The following is a 26516-nucleotide window of genomic DNA, read 5'->3' as shown; positions in this document are numbered from 1 at the left end:
CGTCTGATTTTGCAAGTCCATCTTGGGTAAACCACTGCCTGACTTAAACCCTCAGGTGAAACTTTCTTGAACAAAATCCTGGCTTTTGTATTCACAAAGTGAAAGTTGAGTACTGAAAAGCGTAGACTGTGCAAGCATAGCAGCTTTAGAAAATACTTCTAAAATTGTATTTGTTAAAGTCTAGAAATTAGTATTCACCTCATCAAGGCAAGGCTTGAGAAACACAAGTCCATTTTAACCTGAAATAGAGAGTCAGTGATACGTTGGTTCTGTGTGAAATTCCCTTGGTTTACAATCACATCAATTAGATTATTTGCTTTGATTCTTACAGTTTTACTCTGTTTTCCCAACAATTTTGTAGTGCTGCATATGTGTTCACTTTGACTGGAAGCCATTTTAATGGATCAGACTGCTGATTTCACAAGAGCCTGAAGGGTAAAACTCCTTGGAAGAGTATTCAAACCTCAAATAGTTTGTCTTGGAAGGAAAAATCCAGTTTAAACTGTGTGATACCCTTTCTTAACTAAGATTGCAAATGCCCTATGGCTGGCTGTTCTGTTCTCACTTTAGGTGATGGCTATGGATTAAGAGCCTGAGGCTTTGGCTAACATCTATAGGCAAGGCAATGCATCCCCAGGGTCTAATTCAAGGAAAGTTGTGCAGGTGTCATAATTAGCAGTTTCCTGTTAAAGGTCCACAAATAAGCTTTAATCCTCAAGGCACTGGTCTCCAAAACCCCTTGCAGATTTGTTTTCAGACCAAATAATATTCATCTGTAACCTTTTTTTTTTTTTTTTTTTTAATTGTCCAAGCTGCACATTTAACTACCCTGGACCCACTGGCTTAGATTTTGCCGAAAATCAGATGTGAACAGGGATTAATGGTTCCAGTTGCTCACACTACCTAGCCACCATGCCAAGTGCAATTTGCCCTTAAATGAGGCTGAGGTGCACAATAGTTGAGTCAGAGCTGAATGGAGGACTTCGGTTTCCTAGGTTATCCCTCCTCACCCTTCAAGGCCAATAAACATGTCATAAAGGGAGGAAAAAATGTGAAAAGTTAGGAAGCAAAACAGAGCCCTTAATGGTCTCTACATGTGCTGCAGCCACCTTCAAGTGAAAGTTGAGGTACCAGATTTTTTAGCACTTGGACAAAGAATGCCTCCCCTTCCCAAATGCAACAGCACACAGACTCCCAACACAAGCATTCTTGGACTAAATAATGTTGGCAGTGTGTGCGTGCGCATGTGTATACATCTGCAGTGAGGGAAAAAGAAAGGGAGGAGTGTGCTAATTGCAGTGTAAGTACATGTCAGGCAGATACAGGAAAGTTTCTCAGCTCCCATGATCACCAGGGCATCTGAGGACTTTAATGTTTTTCACAGTACAATAAAACTACCAGTGCCAGCTGGAGTCTTCAGCCAAACTGTATGCCTTAGAGCTTACATGTTTCACATCACTGAAGGCTACATAATACTTTCAGCTGGCATTGCATTCCATTTGATATGTCTGGGGATGAAGATAGTTAGTTAAATAATCACATTGGCTGGTGTGTTAGCTCAAACAGTGGTTCCTTCCCCCTCTTTCCAAACACATTTTGGGAGTATTAGTTTGGGAAGAGGGGCACAAAGGCTTTTAATCTCTGTTTTCTTGATCTATTTCTTTCTTTGTTTAGCCTCTAAGTGTTGACAGGTTGTGATGATGTTACTTCTCTTGGCATGAATTTTTGTGAGACAAAAAGAAGGATCTGGTCAGGTTTCTCAAACAGATCAGAGATAAGTCAGAGAGAAATGAAAGCTTCAAGGCTTGTTTATTCTGAAGGGGAGAATTTAGCCTCAGTAGTGGATAGTGTGGGTTGGGAGGGTTGAATAGGAAACCATTTAAAATAAACTCAGTATGTGCTATGTCTTCAAGTTGCAAGTAAAAAACCCAGAATTTATACACATGCAAAGCACATGGGAACAGAATCATAATATCACTATTTAAATGTACATAAAATATACTTTGGCCAGCCAGGAAAAATCATTGATCTTCAAAAGTCCCTTTAAACCACGAAAGCAGCACCTGGGGTACTGAGGTGCTTATCAAAATATCTACCTGGTGTTGTGACTCTGCGTCAGGTTTGACAATGGTTATGCCATTGCCTAGTTGATCATAAGCTAAGCAGAAATGGAGTGAGAGCTGCTGCAGGGATGTATGGCTAATCATCACAAATAGTTCTGTAGCATTTTCTTTACTAGACCCTTTGCTGAAGTTTAAGATGTGTTTTTCAGTGATTCAAATACACAAAATTGAAATTTTGGAGCCATTTAGATATATGGGTCTACGGCTTTCAGTATATGGATTTAGGTTATGGATAGCATGGGAAAGGAAACAATAACATAGATAAAATTTTCATGAGTTCATTTTGGAAGGGAAGTCTGTATTATCAACCAGATTTTAGCGATATATCTGGATTAGGGTTTGTTTGGAAGGGTGATCTTACACAGCAAAGACTTCTAGATCTGACAGAGGCTCTGAAGGCACTTTTAACTCAGCTTTGCTAGCACATGGACCATCAATGATGCATCTGGTAGTCCAAGTCCAAGGCTCAAACAGGGTCATAGAAGCAAGGTTCAAGAAGACCTGGATATCACATAAAGGCCCAGCTGCATGCGTCTGTGTGCCTTCATGAAAGACAGTGAGGCACCTGACATTCCAAAACAGGGGTTTTCACTAAATGCAAAGAACAGCCATCACACAAACGGATGTTTTAATGGAAAAAAAAAAAAAGTCATGGGTGTTTTGAGGAGGCTACCCCACCAGAACCTTAAAAGCAAGAGCAAATTGGAGCACCTTTAATGAACTCTAGGAAGAGAAAAGAGGAATGCTGTTGGGATGTAACGAATCCCAGTCTGAGTTTCCAGATGCAAAACTGTTTTGCTTCCCAGTTCTTGTAGAGTTTACTGTGCTTGTCTGCATAAGTTCCTAAAGGTCTGATACCTTTCATTTCAGGTGATCTCAACTGGCATTCTCTACCATAAAAAAAAGTAGGCAGTCCTTAATCTTGTAACCTTATGTGTCACATGCAGCAAAAAACCTGGGCAGATGGACAAGAATAGATTCCAGCTCAGCTGGGCACCTGCAGGGCAAATGTAACACCTTGTGTTCATTTCCGCTTTACACACGCTGGGAAGTAGCAGTATGAATGCTTAGGTGGTGGAGAAGGTTGTCATATGGATGTAAAAGAATGAAGATGAAGGACAAGTTAGGATTTAAGTATCTAGTTTCATTCTTGTAATGTGTGTTACAAATAGGTAGGCAAGTGATGAGGTTCGCTTTTGTTCTTGGAATGCTAAAATTACAGAGTTTTGTCTGGTTTAATTCCAGGACCAGAAACCTGAAGGAGGGCAGACTATTAGGGTTTGCTCTGTATGTGGTAATGCAGGAAGGATAAGACATGTGAAATGGAATGGTCCCTCCACTTTCCTGCTTACCTGGAGATGGAAAGGGATATCACGTAAAGGATTCATCCGCCTACATGTAGTCTTTGCTTTCAGAAGTACTGAATTACTTTATTTTCTGCATCAGTGGATTGTCTAGCTGTGCCTTTTCTTTCTTCTGAAGTTTTCATATGAGGATTTTCTAGGAACCTTGACAACCCATATAGATGATGTAAAAGAAGCTAACTTGGTGCATTCTTGAACTTGCTTTCTATTTATTTCTTTCATGTCTCCAGCCTTAAGTGTTGCTAAAACATAAGTTGTAAGTGTGCACTTTTCCCTGACACAGAGAATTTTCTTGCAACCTTTTGGCAAGGTGATAAAACCTGTTTTCCTTTGTCCTCAATTTGTTGTACAGTGCTATGGGAGTGCATGTAACGGATGATAATCCATTGCAATCTCTAAACCCATGTTATGCAAACAGTTCTATACCTTCTGTTTCTTTTCTGTGCAGGAAATCACTCTTACAAACAAACACAAATTGCTACTGTAATATTGTGAAACATTGAGACTATTTACACTGCCTGTTGTCCTAGTTTCAGCTGGGATAGAGTTAACTGTCTTCCTAGTAGCTGGTACGGTGCTATGTTTTGAGTTCAGTATGAGAAGAATGTTGATAACACTGATGTTTTCAGTTGCTGCTAGTAGTGTTTAGACTAATGTCAAGGATTTTTCAGCTTCTCATGCTCAGCCAGCGAGAAAGCTGGAGGGGCACAAGAAGTTGGCACAGGACACAGCCAGGGCACCTGACCCAAACTGGCCAACAGGGTATTCCATACCATATGACGTCCCATCTAGTATAGGAACTGGGAAGTGGGGGCGGGGAATCGCCGCTCGGGGACTAGCTGGGTGCCGGTCGGCGGGTGGTGAGCAATTGCACTGCGCATCATTTGTACATTCCAATCCTTTCATTATTGCTGTTGTCATTTTATTAGTGTTATCATTATCATTATCCGTTTCTTCTTTTCTGTTCTATTAAACTGTTCTTATCTCAACCCGTGGGTTTTGCTTCTTTTTCCCGATTTTCTCCCCCATCCCACTGGGTGGGGGGGGGAGTGAGTGAGCGGCTGCGTGGTGCTTAGTTGCTGGCTGGGGTTAAACCACGACAGTCCATTTTGGCGCCCAACGTGGGGCCCGAAGGGTTGAGATAACGACAAACCTGACCAGAGCTCGTTAAAACAAATTTGTTATAAGCATTCATTATATTGGTCTTATAGTCGCTGGTCATTATGTTGATTTATGTGTTCTTAGAGTTGTTGCTCTGGTTTTTAAAGTTCTGTTATGTATCACCTCGCTTGCTGTATGTAGTCCCTCTTCTGCTGCTTATCATCCGTGGGAGGTGGATTAAGGTTTTTGCTTTGATGTATTGTATAACACTGGTTTATGGTATGATAAAGTCATCAGTTGTGGAATTAATCCAGTATTTGCACTCAGCATTGTCACCTTTATACTGCGGGAGCCATCTGTGGGAAACTATTAATAATTATACCATTTACCTTTCCTCCTTGGAAAACCAGTCTATGAGTGGGATACCTTTTTTCCCCTCTCCTTTCCCCTTCAGTCCAGTTACAATGGTGTTTGGGAATTTTGAAAAATTTGAATACTCTTGGGATGTTGACACCAGCACGGTCCTAGCTCTACTGCTGGGAATTAGCATGCTTCTGAATGTGGTTCAGCTCTTGTTTAAGGTTAAACAACTATTTAAGAAGATCACCCAGAGGTCTGCCCCGAGGCTGGATAATTATGAGTGGCAGGGTGTGTGGGGTAGTATGGGCAAGTACCTAGAAAAGTGGGCACCTCCAGTGTTTTGGAAATTCACCCCTGAACAAATGCAGAATCCAGAAGAACTAGTAAAATATTTGGAAAAGGTATGCTGTCACCCCGGCAGCTCCAGAGAGATACAAATCACTGCAACGTGCTGGGGCCTGGCCCATGCCTATCGAGCCCTGTTCGACACAACTCAGCACCCCCAAGGGGAAGAGAAGGTCTCTGGACCTAACAACAAAGCAATGAGCACTGCGGTCACCCAAACCCCGGCAATGGGCGCTGCGGCCCCTCCAGCCCCGGCGACGAGCATTGCGGCCACCCAGACCTTGGTGACAGGTACCGTGACCCCTCCAGCCCTGGCAATGAGAACTGTGGCTACCCAAACCTCAGCAACAGGCACTGCAGCCCCTCCAGCCGCAGCAACGAGCACAGCAGCTACCCAAACCCTGGCAACAGGCACTGCGGTCCCTCCAGCCCCAGTGACGAGCACTGCTGCTACCCAAACCTTGGCGACAGATGCTGCTACCCAAACCTTGGCGACAGACGCTGCAGATATCCAAAACCCGGCGAGTGATACTGCAACTGAACCAGCGGATCAACCTGCACCAGTATCAGTTGCCCCCGTACAGAAAAAGAAATATAAAAAATCAGCTCGCTTAGCAAAGGATGAAGGTGAACCAGGGCCATCACGGGAACAGGAGGAAGAGGCAGAACCAGAGGTAATAACCCGGTCCCTATCCTTGAGTGAGCTGCGAGATATGCGAAAAGATTTTGGCCGCCGTATAGGTGAGCATATTATCACCTGGCTTCTCCGATGCTGGGACAATGGGGCTAATAGCTTGGAATTAGAAGGTAGGGAAGCCAAGCAGCTGGGATCGCTTGCCAGGGAAGGTGGCATTGACAAGGCAATTGGAAGAGGAACACAAGCCATCAGCCTCTGGAGGCGACTCTTGTCAAGTGTGAAGGAAAGGTACCCCTTTAAGGAAGATGTTATATGTCAATCAAGCAAGTGGACCACCATGGAAAAAGGTATCCAATATCTGAGGGAATTAGCTGTGCTAGAGACGATTCATCATGACCCGGACAACCCACAATTACCCAAAGATCCAGATGAAGTCCAATGCACACGACCCATGTGGCGGAAATTTGTACGGAGCGCACCATCGTCCTATGCCAACTCACTGGCAATAATGACCTGGAAAGACGAAGAGGCACCGACAGTGGATGAAGTGGCTCGCCAACTCCGTCAATACGAAGAAAATCTCTCCTCCTCCCTACAAGCCTGCATTTCGGCTGTGGAGAAGCTGTCCGAGGATTTCCAACAATTCAAAGAGGATATGTCCTATTGCCCACCTGTAAGGACCAATGTCTCAGCTATTAGGAGTGAGCGCTCCTCTGCCCAAGAGAGAGAATATAGAAGGTACACACCACGAGGTGCCCTGTGGTTTTACCTATGTGATCATGGAGAGGACATGAGGAAATGGGATGGAAAACCTACCTCGGTCCTAAATGCACGGGTACGTGAGCTGCGAGGAAAAACCACCACAAAAGGGGATTCTACTAGGAAAAATGCCGCTCCAGTTTCCAAACAGAGCAGAAGGGCTGATCTTATTTCTGATCCTCTTGAAGGGACTTCTGAGCCAATTTTACGAGAAGTGAATACCGGATACTCTGGCCAGAATTAGAGGGGCCCTGCCTCCAGCCAGGTGGAGGAAAGGGATAACCGGGTCTATTGGACTGTGTGGATTCGATGGCCTGGCACGTTAGACCCACAGGAGTATAAGGCTCTAGTAGACACCGGTGCACAGTGCACTCTAATGCCATCAAGTTATAAAGGGGCAGAACCCATCTGTATTTCTGGTGTGACAGGGGGATCCCAAGAGTTAACTGTATTGGAAGCTGAAGTAAGCCTAACTGGGAATGAATGGCAGAAACACCCCATTGTGACTGGTCCGGAGGCTCCGTGTATCCTTGGCATAGACTATCTCAGGAGAGGGTATTTTAAGGATCCGAAGGGGTATCGATGGGCTTTTGGTATAGCTGCCTTGGAGACGGAGGGCACTGAACAGCTGTCTACCCTGCCTGGTCTCTCTCTCAAGACCCTTCGATTGTGGGGTTGCTGAGGGTTGAAGAACAACAAGTGCCAATTGCTACCACGACGGTGCACCGGCGGCAATATCGCACCAACCGAGACTCTCTGATTCCCATCCACAAGTTGATTCGCCAACTGGAGAGCCAAGGAGTAATCAGCAAAACTCGCTCACCCTTTAATAGTCCCATATGGCCAGTGCGAAAGTCTAATGGGGAGTGGAGACTAACAGTTGACTATCGTGGCCTGAATGAAGTTACGCCACCGCTGAGTGCTGCCGTTCCAGATATGCTAGAACTTCAATACGAACTAGAGTCAAAGGCAGCCAAGTGGTATGCTACAATTGACATTGCTAATGCGTTTTTCTCAATCCCTCTGGCAGCAGAGTGTCGTCCACAGTTTGCCTTTACTTGGAGGGGTGTCCAGTACACTTGGAATCGATTGCCCCAGGGGTGGAAACACAGCCCCACCATTTGCCATGGACTAATCCAGACTGCACTGGAAAAAGGTGAAGCTCCGGAACACCTGCAATACATTGATGACATCATTGTATGGGGCAACACGGCAGAAGAAGTCTTTGAGAAAGGGAAGAAGATAATCCAAATCCTTCTGAAAGCCGGTTTTGCCGTAAAAGAAAGTAAGGTCAAGGGACCTGCACAGGAGATCCAGTTTTTAGGAATAAAATGGCAAGATGGACGTGGTCAGATCCCAATGGATGTGATCAACAAAATAGCAGCTATGTCTCCACCGACTAATAAAAAGGAAACACAGGCTTTCTTAGGTGTTGTGGGTTTTTGGAGAATGCATATTCCAAATTACAGTCTGATTGTAAGCCCTCTCTATCAAGTGACCCGGAAGAAGAATGATTTTAAATGGGGCCCTGAGCAACAGCAAGCCTTTGAACAAATTAAACGGGAGATTGTTCATGCAGTAGCCCTTGGACCAGTCCGGGCAGGACAAGATGTTAAAAATGTGCTTTATACTGCAGCCGGGGAGAATGGCCCTACCTGGAGCCTCTGGCAGAAAGCACCCGGGGAGACCCGAGGTCGACCCCTGGGGTTTTGGAGTCGAGGATATCGAGGATCCGAGGCTCGCTATACTCCAACTGAAAAAGAGATATTGGCAGCATATGAAGGAGTTCGAGCTGCCTCAGAAGTGGTTGGTACTGAAACACAGCTCCTCTTAGCACCCCGACTGCCAGTGCTGGGCTGGATGTTCAAAGGGAGGGTCTCCTCTACACATCACGCGACTGATGCCACGTGGAGTAAGTGGATTGCACTGATCACACAACGGGCTCGCATAGGAAACCCCAGTCGCCCAGGAATTTTAGAAGTGATCACGGACTGGCCAGAAGGCAAAGATTTTGGAATGTCGCCAGAGGAGGAGGTAACGCGTGCTGAAGAAGCCCCGCTGTATAATAAACTGCCAGAAAATGAGAAGCAATATGCTCTGTTCACTGATGGGTCCTGTCGCATTGTGGGAAAGCATCGGAGGTGGAAGGCTGCTGTATGGAGTCCTACACGACAAGTCGCAGAAACTGCTGAAGGAGAAGGTGAATCGAGTCAGTTTGCAGAGGTGAAAGCCATCCAGCTAGCGTTAGACATTGCTGAAAGAGAAAAGTGGCCAGTGCTCTATCTCTATACTGACTCATGGATGGTGGCAAATGCCCTGTGGGGGTGGTTACAGCAGTGGAAGCAGAGCAACTGGCAGCGCAGAGGTAAACCCATTTGGGCTGCCGCACTGTGGCAAGATATCGCATCCCGGCTAGAGAATCTGGTTGTAAAAGTACGTCACGTAGATGCTCACGTACCCAAGAGTCGGGCCACTGAAGAACATCAAAATAACCAACAGGTGGATCAGGCTGCCAAGATTGAAGTGGCTCAGGTGGACTTGGACTGGCAACATAAGGGTGAGCTATTTATGGCTCGATGGGCCCATGATGCTTCAGGCCATCAGGGAAGAGATGCAACATATAGATGGGCTCATGACCGAGGGGTGGACTTGAGCATGGACACTATTGCACAGGTTATCCATGAATGTGAAACATGTGCTGCAATTAAGCAAGCCAAACGGTTAAAACCCCTGTGGTATGGAGGACGATGGCTGAAATATAAATTTGGGGAAGCCTGGCAGATTGACTATATCACACTTCCACAAACTCGCCAAGGCAAGCGCTATGTGCTCACAATGGTGGAAACAACCACCGGATGGCTGGAAACATATTCTGTACCCCATGCCACTGCCCGGAACACTATCCTGGGCCTTGAAAAGCAGGTCTTGTGGCGACATGGCACCCCAGAGAGAATTGAGTCAGACAACGGGACTCATTTCCGAAACAACCTCATAGACACCTGGGCCAAAGAGCATGGCATTGAGTGGGTGTATCACATCCCCTATCATGCACCAGCCTCTGGGAAAATTGAGCGACACAATGGACTGTTAAAGACTACATTGAGAGCAATGGGGGGTGGAACTTTCAAACATTGGGATACACATTTAGCAAAAGCCACCTGGTTAGTCAACACCAGAGGATCTGCCAATCGGGGTGGCCCTGCCCAGTCAGAATTTTTACGTACTGTAGAAGGGGATAAAGTCCCTGTAGTGCACACAAAATATATGTTAGGGAAGACAGTCTGGGTTACTCCTGCCTCAGGCAAAGGTAAACCCATTCGTGGAATTGCTTTTGCTCAAGGGCCTGGGTGCACTTGGTGGGTGATGCGAAAAGATGGGGAAGTCCGATGTGTGCCTCAAGGGGATTTAATTTTAGGTGAGAATAGCCAGAATTAAACTGTATGATACTAGTTGCTATATAACCCTGCTACTGTATGTTATCATTACTATAATTGTTATATGCTATATCCATAGTACTATAGTAAGAATCACTTAGATCAAGCAAGAAAAACTGTGATAAAACTGAGCGAAGCGCAGTAGTGATGGAACCAGAACTGACTCCAGCATGCAACAATCCAACGGTGCACACCATCCTCCTGCTGCGTCCAATGTCAACTGCTCGTCATACTGCACTGAAGCCCAACTCTGCTCTACCGACTGAGAGGACTTTGCACCATCCCTCCTGCCCAGAAAGACTGGTATGACGGATGGAGCCCAGAGTCAGGAACTAAATGAACTCAATGAACATAACCCATAAACTAAAGGAATGATATCTCTGTGTATGTATATATATATATATATATATCATTGTTCATATGTCTCAAAGTGATAGATAAGGTGTTGATGATTGACCAGGATGTAACTAAAGGTATGGGAACTGAGCATGACGTCAATGGTATAGAATAAGGGGTGGATACTGTCCTAGTTTCAGCTGGGATAGAGTTAACTGTCTTCCTAGTAGCTGGTACGGTGCTATGTTTTGAGTTCAGTATGAGAAGAATGTTGATAACACTGATGTTTTCAGTTGCTGCTAGTAGTGTTTAGACTAATGTCAAGGATTTTTCAGCTTCTCATGCTCAGCCAGCGAGAAAGCTGGAGGGGCACAAGAAGTTGGCACAGGACACAGCCAGGGCACCTGACCCAAACTGGCCAACAGGGTATTCCATACCATATGACGTCCCATCTAGTATAGGAACTGGGAAGTGGGGGCGGGGAATCGCCGCTCGGGGACTAGCTGGGTGCCGGTCGGCGGGTGGTGAGCAATTGCACTGCGCATCATTTGTACATTCCAATCCTTTCATTATTGCTGTTGTCATTTTATTAGTGTTATCATTATCATTATCCGTTTCTTCTTTTCTGTTCTATTAAACTGTTCTTATCTCAACCCGTGGGTTTTGCTTCTTTTTCCCGATTTTCTCCCCCATCCCACTGGGTGGGGGGGGAGTGAGTGAGCGGCTGCGTGGTGCTTAGTTGCTGGCTGGGGTTAAACCACGACATGATTAGGTTAGAAGGCCAGCTCTCTTTGCTTCCTACATAATCAATGGAGAAAGCTGAACTCCCTCTTAATATCGGGTTTTGAGTCACTCTTCAGAGAAGCCTATCTCTTCCCACTGTTATGTAATGAATGTGGTCTCCCAAGTGAGACACCTACATTCACACTAAATTTAAGCGGGGTGCATGCCCCCATTGCTTTCAGTTGTAGCTATCCCCTCCACACCTGTCTGAAGAGACTGAAACATTCATCTAATTATGAAGAGGATCCTGTGAAGAGAATTAGGGGCTTCAATGAAGAAAGAGCATCGGGCTTCATTTGAAGTTGTTAAGCTCTCACAGTGGCACAGCACAGCAGTGTGCTTCTCGCTATCTGCATTGCTGGGTACATTGTGTCAAATAATGAAGCTACCTTTGCACCTGTAATCACAAGCTCTGTTGAGTTGTAATGTATGAGATGATATTTAAGAAAAGCATTAAGAGTTATGCATGAAAGACAGGATCCTTCTTACTTCCTGGCGGCCCTTCAAATCTTGACCTCGTTCCAGGAAGAAAGCAACCTGTGAAAACATCAGCTCCTGTCAGCAATTGCAACTCGGAAAGAGCAGCACATGTTCCATATGCTGGAGGAGCTGTGAAAATCCATAGAGCATCATAAGCTTGTGCTTAAAAAGCAGCTGTCCTTATACCTCCACTCTGATAGCAATGTAACTGTTTACTTAATAATCTCCAGCTCCTTGATGTGGGCACTGTGAATGCCACAGGTGAAACCTGGGTGTAAATTTGGAGTGTTGTAACTTCCTCACTACAGGTTTTCAGCAGGAGTGTGTACCATCAAAGACATTCTCATTCAAGGTAAATATTAAAGTGATCAATTCTCTCATTCATCTTACACCTGAAAGTTACTGATACTGAAGGACGGAAGTGGGAGGTGAGTTGACAGGGTAGTGCTATATCACAGAGGTGTGAATGGAGGACCTGAGATTGTGTCAGTTCACCCTTGATATCTGTCTGGAATTGGGAATATCTTCTCCTTCAGACTGCAGCAGCTTGTCACATTAGGCTATATTATGTTAAGTTATGTCACTCTGGAACCCTATCAGATGCCCTTTATATTTTTGCACTGACTGATTTAAAGGGGGTCAATCAATGAAATCAATGGCAATGAATATGGGGCAGAAAAAAAGAAATGCTTTCTCATGCAGCACAGGAACTTGCTGTCATAGGAGTTTACAGAAGCAAATGCTGTGGATGAATATCAAGACCTGAACCATTTAATGAGATTGCTGATCATTGGAAAAAGTTATGCATACGGGAGTATCTCTATCTCTTCTGTTCTGCCATTGCTTCTTGGTCCTGCCTCCTTTCTTAACACATTTTCTGTATTGTATAGCACAACATGTATTAGGATAATTAATTTTGTTCTGAAACTCAAGGCAGGTCAACAGGCTTCATGCCGCCCAGAGCACAAAGTGGGGGGAATGTGATGTGCTGGTCCAAAACCTAGTGGTGTTTCTTTAGTGAAAGAACACTTTTTTCCCCTCCATGATCCATACTAAATAACCCCTGTCTATCCCTACATTACTGAGAAATTCTGTGCAGCAAAAGGTACCTTTTGATAATCAGTGCACAATGTTCCTATTGCAGCTACTAGAAGTAAGTGAACATTAAGCCATTTTCCCTGAGGCCCATAATGAAAATGGCCTTGTGAATTCCTAAATACTTGAAAATATATGCTCTGTTGAGGAACTGTTGACAACTTTGAGTTATTCAGTACCTCTCTGCATCCAGTTCAGCTTTTCCAAAGTTCATGAAGCTATTGTGATACACTGGAAGTTATCCTGCCATGACCTAGATGCTGTTTTGCTCCAGGCTCAGTATGCTCCTTGTTATTAATCTTATCATAGAAAGCCTTGAATAACCCGACTCAAGTGTCTCAGTGATGAACAGTGCTAGGTTATGCACCATTTTGATCATGAACTCTTGTACATTAAAATACCCTGGGAGTGTCTGCTTTGAGTGTGAGTATGTGCAGAATTACAAGACCCATAGTTTCTGCCTTCTGGATCTACAGGGATAAATCTTAAGTTTAGCACAGTATTCTACCTATTTGTTATATTAACTGAATTATCTTCTAGCTAGTAAACAAGGGCTTTTATTAGAAATGGGCAATAATTTATGAGACTTTAGAATTCCTTCTCCCTAATATTTGTCTGTTGCTACATAAACATGCTACCCCTATGCACTTCTGTCTTGTAGCATTTCTGTAGGACGTGTTTCTAACTACACTTCAATGAGTGCTTCATTTCTGAGAAGAATTAACTCATGTCCTAGGTAATTTTTGTTTTGCTTAAGCCTCCTTCTCATGCTTGAATACTAGTAATCTACTCAAAGTTGCTGAAATCCATTTTGAAGTCCTTAATTATTATATCAGTATGTGACCTCTTCATATATTACAAGCATTGAGGCTGCTATAAGAGTCAAAAGTGAGAAGAAGAGGGATCTTTATCTGATCCCTCTCCTTGATAACCACAGGCTCCGGCATTTTGGGCAGTCAGGAGACAGAGGTACGACTTGAAAGTGAGGGCAAGGAAAACTATTTGGAATCAAAAGATATGCTACATACTGGGAAAAATGCACTGGCAGGCAGTAGATCTGAAGAGTCATGGGAAGAGGTGGATAAATTCAGAATGTCTGGACTTGGATCTCTCTTCCCAATCCCGGCCAAGCCTCCCTCTGAAGTCATGTAAATTCTTTGCGTTCATAATGCCTTTGGCGGAGTTCCACACATCTGTTTTCTGTTACGTGAAGAACAACCTCCTTTTGCTTGTTTGAACATAGCTTTCACAGGCTTTATCTAATGGCCTGTCATTCTTATATTTGAAGAGACAGTGAACAGTCCATTTCTGTCCAACCCCTATCAGACCACTCATGATTTTATAGACCCCTCAAATAATTTCTACGTCATCTCTTTTCGAAGTTGAAGTCCTAAAGAAGTCTGTATGAACCTTCCTCACACAGAAGTTTTCCATACTGGCTCCCTGAATCTTTTCCAATTCTAATAGACCCCTTTCTGACATGGATAGTCCTCATCAGGGAAAAGTGGGATTAGAATCTGGATCTTCTTGTTGTGGGTTTTATTTCTAAGGATGTATGATAGTCCACTCTAATATCTGCATTTCAGCATTTGTCTTCTCAAGAATGTACCGTGTTGGTGATGTGAGGGTGAGCTGCCCCTTTCCCTCATTAGGTTATTCTTCATCAGTATTTTAAGAAACAGAGGAAACCCAAAGGAAGATGAAGGCAAAAGCTCCAGTTACATCATGTTCACAAATCCTTGAAAATGAGCTGGGGCTCATGATGTTTTTTAAAGTGGGATATACTAATGACCTTAGCAGGTTTCATCTCCAAGCCAGTTTTACAAGCAATCTTTCCTGAATTGTTTCAGCAGGACCTGCTAACCAAGCAAACATCTGCAGTATAGATGTGTGATGCACTAGGTAAACTCAGTTTGTTTTCTGAAGTCTAGTTTCAACTATCTACAACCATTTATCTTGGTTCCATAACTTTGCATGCAAAACATTGTAAAAATGCAGAAGCCTACAACAGGCACAATGTTATTTTTTTGCTGCCAGTACATGCCCAGAATGTGGACTCAATGCCCTGGGTATTTTTCTTCCTATGGGAGATTTCATTCCATAGCAACCAAAACACAATTGGATCCCAAACAACATCCTAAATATTAAAAGACTCTGGCTTGCCCGCTACTAATGGAATCCCCAGCTCCTATGATACTTGTTAAAACCCTTAAGCTAATAAGGCACTCATCCAAACTCTGACCTTGGGCTGACAAATACAAAAAATCATCCAAACCCGATCAAACTCAGTTTAAAAATTGGATTTTGGAACAATTAAAAAGATAAATAAATAGCTGAAGCTTGAAAATAAAGACATAGCCTAAGGTAATGTTTACTATTTAAAACTGATTTGAAACCCTCAAAGTTTTCATGGCAAAGATAGATTTTTAGCTTTACCACTAGCTCTGGAAGTTAGTCTCACTGTTACTTGGCTGAATAAGAAGACCTGCAAACTGGCATCTCTTGAATAATTTTAAGAAGCAACTCTGGCATTAAGGACCAATAAAACATGGGGTTGTTTCCATTAATAACCTTCACTGATTAAATGAGAGAGAAAAGGAATAAAGGGATTCAGAAATGGAGGTCATTGTAAATGGGACATTCAGACTACCTTTTCTCTACTTCTGAATCTTCTTTGGGAGTATGAAATGTTATTACAGTTTTCAGATTTACAGACAAAACATGAACAAACAATGACCAAAAATGCTGCCTGCAATTCTAATCAGCCACATGCCACTGGGCTTACAAAAGGAATCTCTGACTCTATTCTCACAGCTGACTTTTTTTCCAGTCTCAGTTGTGTTTGGGAACAATCCACGACTTGGTGTTTTAGGCTGCTCTGTGAGCCACCTAATCTTGACTCTTCTTCTGAATTCTTTTCAGTGCTAGCTGGATAATACTTGCATTGAGTTATAAGAGCCACTTGTAACCCCTTTTCCACTTCACCGGGCATGGAGGTGTTTCAGTTTCCTCAAACATTCTTCAATCTCAGCATAGCAGTGGAAAATGCATCGGCTGTCTCATTTGTTCTAAATGCTCTAAACGTTGTGCTGAAATGATTGCCTATTATTAGAAGCTCTGTGAGGTGTAAGTCCCCAAAACACTGTATTCAACTGTCCTTTTAAGTCTGTGCCTGCTCACAAGAGTGTCTGCTTCATCAGAGCCAGCTGCTCTCAATTTTCTCACCAGACTAGCTCTAAGTTGCTTAGTTGTTCCCTCCATGTTGGCTTGTATTTGCCTGTATCTTTTTGAAGTACCCTCACCTTGCATCATAGCCTTGTGTTTCCACTGCATCACTTCACCGACTTGCCCAGCAATCCGTGCTGGGACATCTGTGCCATATATTCATTTCTGACCCAAAAAGCCTGAGCAAGGTTAGGCTGCTCCATGACAATACTTGTGCAAGCCCATTTCTGTAGAAATAACAACAGTATTAAAGTATTGTGTACTCTACAGAGGCTTTGCCAAACATAATGTTGTGCCTGGCTGTTTATCAGAGTTAGAGACTACTTATTTGTGATGTTATCCACACCATCTTTTTTTCCCGAAAAAGGACACTTCTATCAGAGCTTTCTTTTATTAAAACCCAAACCTCCACAGAGCTCTTCCACTTCCAGCCAACATGGGAAATTTTTAGCCAGTCCTACTTTTTCTTTATCTATTCCTGTAGACTTTATTCACCTGCTAGTATTTGTTGCTATGTGTGACGTTTTAGTCCTACTTAGTTCAAAATATAATTAAGGCACTTGGGACACTTGGACTCAACTCCCACCTTTGCCAGAAGTTTTGAGTACTCGGTTCTTGACCTTGAAACTGGGGGACAGAAACACTTCCTGTGTCATCTTGTGAGATTAGAGCATAATTTCTCAAGGCTTTACAACTCCCGTATCTCATTATATGCGTGTGTGGTGCCAAGTTTAAAAGGATCTCTGTTGTTGGTACTTCTATGTGCTATTGTAACCTGAGCAATACTTAAATAAGGTAGGACATGGTGTGTCTTCAATAGAGGGTGAAAGTGAAGATGGCTCTTACCTTTCCTTGAGACTGTTCCACTGATTCATGTTGATGAGCTTTTTAGTTAGGATTCTCACAATCTTCTATCAGAGGTGGCATAAATTAGGTACAAAAGAGGGCAATGCATTGCACAGCCCCCTGGTAGGACAAGAAGTTTGGTATTCCAGTTTAGTTTGTAGTATTTATTTCAGAACAAAGTAGTTTCATGGCAAGTAGTTTCTTACTGTCAAAGGCACTTTCCATTCACTTCATTGTTTACTATGAACTTTGACAAGTCCTTCAAATTTGGTTTCCCCTTTCTGCGCCCCAATGTGTTACAAAAATGGCTTGATGGATATTTTGAAAGCCAGTAGATCTTTCTGAACTAAAATACATTCTAGGTTTAGCAGCATCACAGAAGCCAAGAGGGAGAAAAGGGAATAATGTGAAATTGTATTCAAGGCTGTTATTTTCTACAGCAACGAAGAGTGAGCTTTTGCATATTATCTTTGAAAATAAGGGAAATCTGGATTTAAAAACACAGTTCTTCCAATAACAGCAATGAAGCTCTCTTGAAAATGTAACTTGTTCTGGCCTTTTTGTATACTTTTGTTTTATGACACTGTTTCATTTTACACATATTTTGTATATTTAAAGCAGAGAGATTCTTATTCATTGCTTTTAAACTGTTATTTCCCTGTTGCCTTGGAATCTTTTCTAGTACTATGTGCTCACTAACCCTGACTATTCAGAAATAGTGAATTTAGACCCTGTTTTTTAATTTTCTAATCTCTGTCCTCCTTTTGGTTTTTTTGTTTGTTTTCTTTTTAAAGTGTATAATTTATTTGGTTCATTGTTGTACATCAGGAAGATGCTTGAGTTCTTGATTTTTTTCCTTTTTTTCATCAAACCAGAGCACATGATCTTCTTATGAATCTGTGCATTGATATCATTAAAATTGCATTTTCCCCTTAGAAAAAGATTTTCTTAAAGTTGCCATTTAAGTTTGACATGAATTTAATACATTAGACATCACTTCTATTAATGTACCTGAATGCAGCATATAATAAAATGCAGTGAAGTCAATGCCTAGCAAAGAATTTCATGAGAAGGCATTTGAAATGTGATTTTTAGAAGTATGTATTTATTTCCTTATCAGTGTTTCTAATAAGAGCTTGGCCCAACTAACAAGCTTGCGTGGACTCCTCACTTTAAACCTTTAGTCCTAATATTTTGTGGTCTTCTTTCAGCTTCAGCTACCTTCCTGCTGAAGATAGTGTTTGAACATGTTCTGATTGTGATAGCCTCCAGAAATGGGGCTTTTAGTAAGGTAATGAATCAGGTAAGGGCAAAGGGAAATCCTCAACATTTACTGGGCATTTCACCTGAACAGAATCTGAGTAGGAACATCAGGATGTGCCCCACAATCCAGATTAATAACGTTAATAATGCTTTAGAGGAAACCTGTACCTATTTTATGGCTATTCACAGTCTGGGACATAAAGCCCTGCTGTTTCGAGTATGGAATATTGGTCAAGACAAAAATGTTGCCCCCATGCTTTGTGAAGAATGTCATGCGATCTTTAGTATCCATCTGGATGATCAGGAGAAATCCAGATTGAACAAGAGTTTAATTTCTCATTTGAAGGGTGTCATTTCCAGTATCAGCCTCGCTTATCATAATGCTGCACCAGAAATGGGTATCTATGTACATCTTACTGTAAGATGTGATATATGTTACTTCTTGACCCACAGGCAAGACATTAAATAGAAACAATGTGAGCAATGCTAAATTATTTTTACTATAATTTTTAGTCCTACACATACAGTCTTCTGGAGCTCAGTTTAAAGGGGAGTAAGCAGTTACCAGTCAGCAATATCAAAACTTTGTTTCCAGATTTTCTTTCTTAGGTACTTTTGAAAAATTCCTAATGTGTGGAAATGTGAATATGAAACATTACTTAGGTAAAAGGAGAAACTTTAGGAAAAGTTAGTGTACTAGAGTATCAGTAGATGGAGAACAGAACCCAGTCACTGATAGATGGCTGCTGAGAATCCAACCCATTTTGTCCTTTGTTACTCTTTTGCTCTATAAATCTAAATTGAGGCTTTTCTTGTTTTTTCTTTCTTGATTTCATTTGGTACCTTGGCACTGCAGGTTATATGACTGTACATCTTTCATAAAGCGCCTTGAGATGTGTCAGCCTGATAAGGTGCTAATTAAATGGAAGTTGTTGCCAAAGTGGGAAAGGGACTAAGAGTTCAGGGCTACCTAGTTTATACACTAGTCTAGTTGATGACTTTAGTGAAACTAAACAGGAAAGCTTCAGACACTTATGAAATCACAAAACTTACGCTAACTCATGTTAGATAGCTCTCAAAACTTTATTGATTCAGTTTGGATGCATACTGAAATGGCAGGGATGGATCTTAGGTAAGATCTCTTGAGTCTCTAAGAGTGCGCCTAAAAAAATAGCAGTTCCAAGGTCTTGGGCATATAGCCAGTTCTCCCTGCCTTCAGCACGGTGACAAATTTCACCAAAACTGTCCTCATCTTAACTCTTCTCTTTTTTTAGCTGCATTGTATCTTTTATACTGCCGTTAGGACTCTTCATAATAAAAAGGGTTTTGTGATTGGCTTTTAATGATATCCAGCTGAAATTCTAAGGTCCATGGAAGGTGTTCATTCAACAAATTTATTTGTTCATATCTCTAATCTCCAAACCGTTCCTGGAATCGTATTTCACATTTGGCCTGTACATCTTACTTTACATAACAATTTAAGGTCACTTAGAATGCATCATTAAATGTCATGCTCCTCAAATTGTGATTGCAATCAAAAAAGTGTTATTGTTCTGAAAGCTGTAAGGAGGAGGCACAGCCACTTATATTTACCTAGTGCTTTGTAAACAAAGCTTTGCCCTTGGGATAGCCAATATAATGTCTTTAGATCAAGATGAAGATCACAACTTACTAGGTAGTAAGACGATCAGGTGAACACCCTAAACTCTGAAGACTTTATGCGAAGGCCTTATGTGATTTTTTTTTTTTAAATTAGTGGGTTTGTTAAAATTGGCTGTATAGCTTAATGCAAAAAATAGGTGGAGTAAGAAGACTCACTTTGTAAATTGCACTGAGGTGAAAAAAGAAAGAAAATGGTAAACATATTACTTCAGATCTTTGTTTTGAATTTGCTTTGAGCTCTGGAGGGATTTTGTCAGCTGCTGAATTAGTTTTTGCCATGCTACATGCTAAAAAAATTGAACAATTTAGTATTTGGTTCTATATCTCAGTAGTATTGGGACCACTGATTCTGTAACAACCCCAAATTTGGCTGAACTAGGTCTGCTACGTAAAGAAGACTGGAAAAGGTGAGGCAGCCTGTATCTGTGCTTGGATCTGAAGTGGAACTAGGAAACATGGAGAGACAGTCAGAAGTCAGAGACACAAACCAAAACAGAAATGAAGGGTCAGGACAGGGGCCTGAACAATCACAGATCTCTCAGCCTCTCCTGGAATGAAAGATGCTTCAGAAAGACTGCTTTATCCAGTCTATTTTGCTTCTCTCCCTTGGTTATGCATCGCAGAAGTGGTAGTAGCTGAGGCCTCAATGGCTGAACAAAGGTGACTTCACTTGCTGTGGCCTCTTGGCTGGAGAGAGTGGTTTGACCATTTGTAAATATATCTTCAGTGATGCTGGTTGAGAAGGACCTCTTCCCTTTATATATATCATCTAAGAACTGAGGAGTTTTATTCTGACATGTTAGAAAGATCAGTGTCAGTGAGTGATACATTGAAATGACACAGTCACAGCATGTCATGTCGAAATCCAAGAACAAAAATCAGATGGAAATTTGGGAGTTCACTTTGAATCTGCCACTGTTATCAGAGTTTGGGTCTTGCTTTAGTATTTTCCCTGCTCCCTAAAGGACCTGCACCTTTCCATCATCTTGTCTTCTTAGTGATGGATATTGTGTTTGCAAAAAGAAAACACATTATAGTGAGAGAAGGAAGCTCAGTATAGTTTTTTCCTCAGCACTGTTTTCAGGACCTGAAATCTTGTAGATACAGGGGCCCAGAGCTGTTACATGGGGACAGGATCGATTCAGTCAATCAGAGGAAAAACCTACTGTCAGACTCTCAGACCTTTAACCTGCTCCTCAGAATTATTAGAACTCCCAAATCTCTTTGCAGGCCTTTTCTATTAGACAGATATTCCCATGTTTTGATTTTTTTGCTCCAGAAGTAATTTTTTTTATAATTACCTTCATTGAACTGCACTTACCATCTGTGAAGTGAGAGGCACTTAAATGATTTATTAGCCTCAGTTTTTAAAATGTGCTGAACAGCATGGGATTGATCTGGCTAGTGACAAATACAGGATACATGACAATGGATAGGTGGCCAGTGTTTGATGGAGCATCATGCTGCTCTGGTGGGGGCTTGCTCTGCGGGAGTATGTTGGCTCTTTTCCAGTTGTACAGTAGATCAATAAAAGGCAGGTGCGCCTTGGATCAGAAATACAAAGAAATATCTTGAAGCACAGTTCTCCTCTTGAAAAAATCATGGGGCACTGTACCTCTTGTTTCTGAAATAACTCCCCATAAAAGGATCGAAAAAGCTTTTTGGCAGCAAAGAAAACTTTTCTAGAGTCCAAAAATTGATTCAGATTCTTTCTTGTCTATGCACTGATTGAAATCCTGAAGGCTGATTTTGGTCCTCACATTGTTTCTTCTCTTGCAAGTAGTATCCATGATATGTAAGATGCTTTCCACGGTCTTCCCTTAACCCTGTACAACGTGGTTAATGTTCAGTGGGGTTCAGCAGAGGTAGCACAGTATGGAGCAGAAAGCTGGGCTCTGTGGATCTAGCTATGAACATAATTAGAAGGCAGTGAAAGGCTGTAGGTATAAGCGCTGCTTAAAGAGGGGAATATGGTTCCTAGCTAAGCAGGAGATGGGAAGGAGGAGTATCTGCTTTTCATGCAAGAAAAATCCCGTCTCTGGTAATAGGCAGGGGCTCCCGACTTACATCTCCAGCTGCATTCTCATCTGAGCAGAGGCTGTGAGACCCTGCTACTTGCAGAGCAGCATTTTGCTTCCCCATGTAGCAGACACTCACAACTTCTGCTGACCTCAGAACACAGCAGGAGCTGAGATGAAGCAGCTCCAGCCCGTCACAGTGATGAGATGCCACCAAGCAGCTGATCTCACAGATGCAAGTGACTGCAGGTGAGCCAGGGCCTGCTCCGTGCAGATTGCCTGGAGGATATTCACAGGAACATTGGCAAGGGAGAGGAGGTTACAAAGCTAACTTCAGTGGTGTGCTCCTGCTGGGGGTTAAGCATCTGCATTCCCCCTTCTCTCAGCACAAACTGAGAGAGTAAAAAAATCCAGTACAGACACTGTGTTAATCTTTCTCTTCACCCCCCCAGTTTAATGTATGCAGAGAAACACAGGACTGAACTTAGAAAGAATAACAAAAGGGATGTGCATGTGTTGGTTTAGTCCCAGCCATGAAATAGCTTGGACCAACGCTGTGATTTAACAAGCTGGGTTCCAGATCTGGCTGTATGTTTCAATAGTAAATGGAAACTGTGCTATGGCTGGCAGCTGGCGGCAAAGATGACATGGGGCTCTGAGGATGGTTTGCAGTAGCAGATAACTCGGTGGCTGAAACGATGCAAGTTGACAGGGATCAGCTACAAACCCACCCCACTGGTTTTCTGTGCCCCAGCACTCCCCTGCAGCCTTGGGCAATACAGACCAGATGTGTGGTGTCCTGCCTGGCATGGGAGGCACTGGCATAGGGTGGGCACAGAGCAAAATCAGGCAGCAAATGAGCCAAGCAGGAACTAAGAGGGAAAGGAGGTGGGAGGAGATGTTGGAGAGCTGCATGGAGAGGATGGGATTGGTAGGGAGGTCTCCCTGTGTCTTGGGCTCAGCTTTACATTTGCAAGATGGTTAATGGCCTGGAGGCCAGTGGGAGGAAAGCCCCACCACAGTGAAGTTATGCAGTATGTAAGGTCTGATTTGAGCTCCTGAAATTTCTGGGATTCAGCTGTCATTCAGAGCTGCACAAACCAGCATAACTGTTACTATGTTTGTACTCTGTACTTAGATGGTCTTGAGCTAAGTTTTGGAATCTGAACATTCACGTCTACCTAGATACAGGTTCCTCTGTCTCCTAGTTGTGATTGCTCTTAGGATCCCAGTTGCACCACTTCTACTTGAATCAATATCCACTTCACCTGCCAGACCACAGATATTGATGAATGTGTTCCTCCACTTTTTCCATAGTTCTCTTTCCTAAAATAAAGATTCTCTCGTCTCGCAGTACCTGCACTGTAGCAGTTTCTCTTCTGTCTATCCTTTTCTCTACCCCATGCCCAGTTTTCAAGGCATCCACAGTGAGGCATCAGTGAAATCGAATCAGACCTACAATCTGAACTACCCTGAACTTGGAGTTAGTTCAAACTCAGTGCCACGTTTATGAGGGGTGGGCGAGGCCAGACTTGGTTACCTTCAGGAAGCACAAAAAGAGTACTGGGAAAAGAAAACCATAGGTAATGTTCCTCTTTACTGGCTGATTCATCCATATGCCCTGAAGAGAGGCATGTGGCCAAATGGAGTTGGTGAGAAGCAGAGACAGATGGCAACATGTGATCTGGAAGGAACACAGGGTTTTACACCCAGTCAGAGATGCAAAACCAGAGCCCTGAATACTCAATGATTCTTTTGGTGTAGTTGACATCTTCTGATTCATTATCAAAATATCAAGATTTAGGCTGGCTTCTATTCCAAGGATTCATTTTGGTTTCCTCTTTATTTTGAATCTGGCCTTCTTCCATAAAATGCTATTCCTTCTGACCTCCAAATGAGTGAGGTCAGTTCATGGTGGACAAACAGCCCAGAGGAGCCAAGTGGTGAAGAGGACAGATCTTTGAGAGTGGCAGCCCAGGGCATAGGACAGCAACATTATGCTACATTAAAAACTTTAAAGAGTCTTTCAGCCAAAATTCAGATCTTGTCCCTTTCATTTCATAGATCCTCCCCTGGCTCCTTCTGGGCCTACAGCCCGGGCTTCAGAAGCCGAGGTACCAGCATTGATGTGTTTGCTGGAGAAATTGTTATTGAGCAATGGTTTCCTGGGTGACAAAATACATCCCCATTCCTGGAAGAGTGTTGGGCACACTGCTTTCTGCAGCCAGGCCTTTCCTTCACTGAGCTGTGTCAGCATCGAACTCAGGTGAGAGGTGCAGGAGGCTTAACAAACCCTTCCCCTGAGACTGCTGGAGTTTGGCAGCGGTGACTGGGCAGGCTGGAGCTGGGGCTCCATGCTGGTGGAAGGGTGAGCAGTGAGGCAGGATAGCTGTCAGCTTTGTTCAGAGTTCACTCGTGGTGCTTGCTGTCCTTGGATTCAGAGGGCTTGGGAGTTCAAGGGAGAAAAAAAAAATAAACAAAGGAGTGAGAAAGGGCTAGAGAAAGAGAGCAAAATATTTTTAAAGCTCTGCAACATCAACCCATGAGCGATGAATCTGCAGGGCACAACCCGGTTTAGACTGGCTTTGGGAAACTGAGGATAGCTCACTTATGCTTAATAATTAAAGAAATGATACGCTTTCCTACTTGCTGCACTAAAGATGAGTGAGGTTTTATCTCTGCATTGCTAACAGTGCCAGTGACATCTTCATAATGCTGTAACACATTTCTCTGCACACACAGCAGAGAAGAGGGCTTGTGGCAACGGGCCAGAATCACTTAGATCATTTTACCAGGGGCACACCAGAGACCAGGGGACCCCATCAAGGAGCCGTTTTTTCCAGTCTGTAGCACCTCACGTTGTGACATTCCTCGCACTGTTGTCCCCCTGTGTTACTTCTGATGACACAAAAAATGATCGTTGTCTTTAGATGTAAAAATCAGTTTAACTCAAGCCAGGGTCAAACTGCTGTCAGTGTATTCAGATATATGTTTCAACTTAGTTTTGTCACCCTGTGAGTTGGAAGATTGCAGCTCTGGGTGAGGTCAAATCAGGGTTATAAACTTTCTTTGTGAGCAGTTGAGTATGAAACAAAATCTGATTTGCTCAGATACAGGTAATGTTGGGGTTTTTTTCTCCTCTTTAAAGTGCAATCCTGCTTCTCCATGTTGGTTTTAAATAATTCAGTTTTGTGAAGCAGGAGGGCTTGAGAAATTTCAGAAATAATGCATGCAAAAGGCTGGGTTTTATGCTCCTGATGTCTATGGGAATCTGCAGCATCCTGGAGTGATGTGTGGGTGTGTGTGTACATGTGCTTTTTTTGTACTCGCATGCATACTCACACACCCGCTCTCTCTGTATGAATTGATTATGCTACCCAAATACCTCCTAGGGTTCTCTCTCTCTTTCTGTGGCTCTGGTACAATTTGTTCCTGAAATTACTCTAGGAATTGTACAATCCTGTGTTAAACACCCCCACACTGATACAGATACAGATTGAAAGCTGATAGGCATAAAAATGAATTGGTGTTTAAGTAATTGCTTTTCTGCTCTCAGAATATTTTCTCCTCATAATTCATTTCTCAGGAGTGATGTAGGTCCTGTCTCCTATCTTGGGCCCAGAGGAAGAACTAGATGACCCCACATGAGGTCCCTTAAAGCCTGTGAATCTGTAATTCTAAGCACAGAAAACACTAAGGTGTCCCAACAGAGGCCAGGTTATCACTCCTCAGTGCCATGCCTTTGAGACACAAGCTAGTCTCAGCTCATGGCACAGGTGCCATGGCTGGTTATCGTAGCGGTTAATGCAGAGTTTGCAACATCTCATCCCAGAGGAACCAAACAGGGACAGCATGGCCCCAAATGATGGGACTGCTGGGCAGAAGGGGATGCAGAAACCACGGAAACAAAGTGGAGAAGCTCCTCAAAAGATAACAGTTTTTTTGTCATCATGAGAAGAGGTGTAAAGACAAGCCTGCGCAGAGGGGTGAACTTGTAGATTCTTGGCTCCCTATGTCAGTCACCATTTCAAGTAATGCTTCCTCATCTCCTGGGGCAGGGTACCTGCTGACTGATTGAACTTTACAATAACATATTGCCCACCTTGGTATGTTAACTTCTTACCTAGTGTATTATTTCTGTTTTATGGAATTAATGTCTTTCCAAAACTGTCAGAGTCTCTTCTCCAGCTCAAAACACTATTGCATTTAGCCTTTGTTCTCCTGACAGCATAGAAAGTGTGTTGTATTCAGCAGTGATAAACTGTGCATGCTGAACATGACCCAAATGGTAGTTAAAGGTGGCAGCATCTCCCAAGGGAAGCACTGAGTGCACCCAGGCACAAACTCTGTTTTTGTGACTTAACACTGCTGCCAGAACACTGCCGATGCATCTAGCATGGAATAAATATTAGCCATTGGGCATTTCTCCCAGAATGTCTTCTCTTGTACGTAGTGGAAATCACCCCATATTTATCTGATTTGTGCATAAATGGAGTAGGTGGTATGGGGGGAGAATCTCACAGGTAGTCTTCTGTCCTCCAAGTTTCTGAAATACGCATTTAGTTGATGTCCTCACCTAATGAAGACATTCCAATTTTTTCACGTACTAGATTTCTGGCATTTTGTATCATTGTTTTGGTTCTCATAGTACTTTACACACATGGCACCTACTCTGTTTTCTGTCC

This window comes from Aquila chrysaetos, chromosome 5 (assembly GCF_900496995.4).
Source record: "Aquila chrysaetos chrysaetos chromosome 5, bAquChr1.4, whole genome shotgun sequence".
Classification (NCBI taxonomy): Eukaryota; Metazoa; Chordata; class Aves; order Accipitriformes; family Accipitridae; genus Aquila; species Aquila chrysaetos.
The sequence above is the reverse complement of the archived record's forward strand: the minus strand, read 5'-3'. Positions refer to the sequence as shown.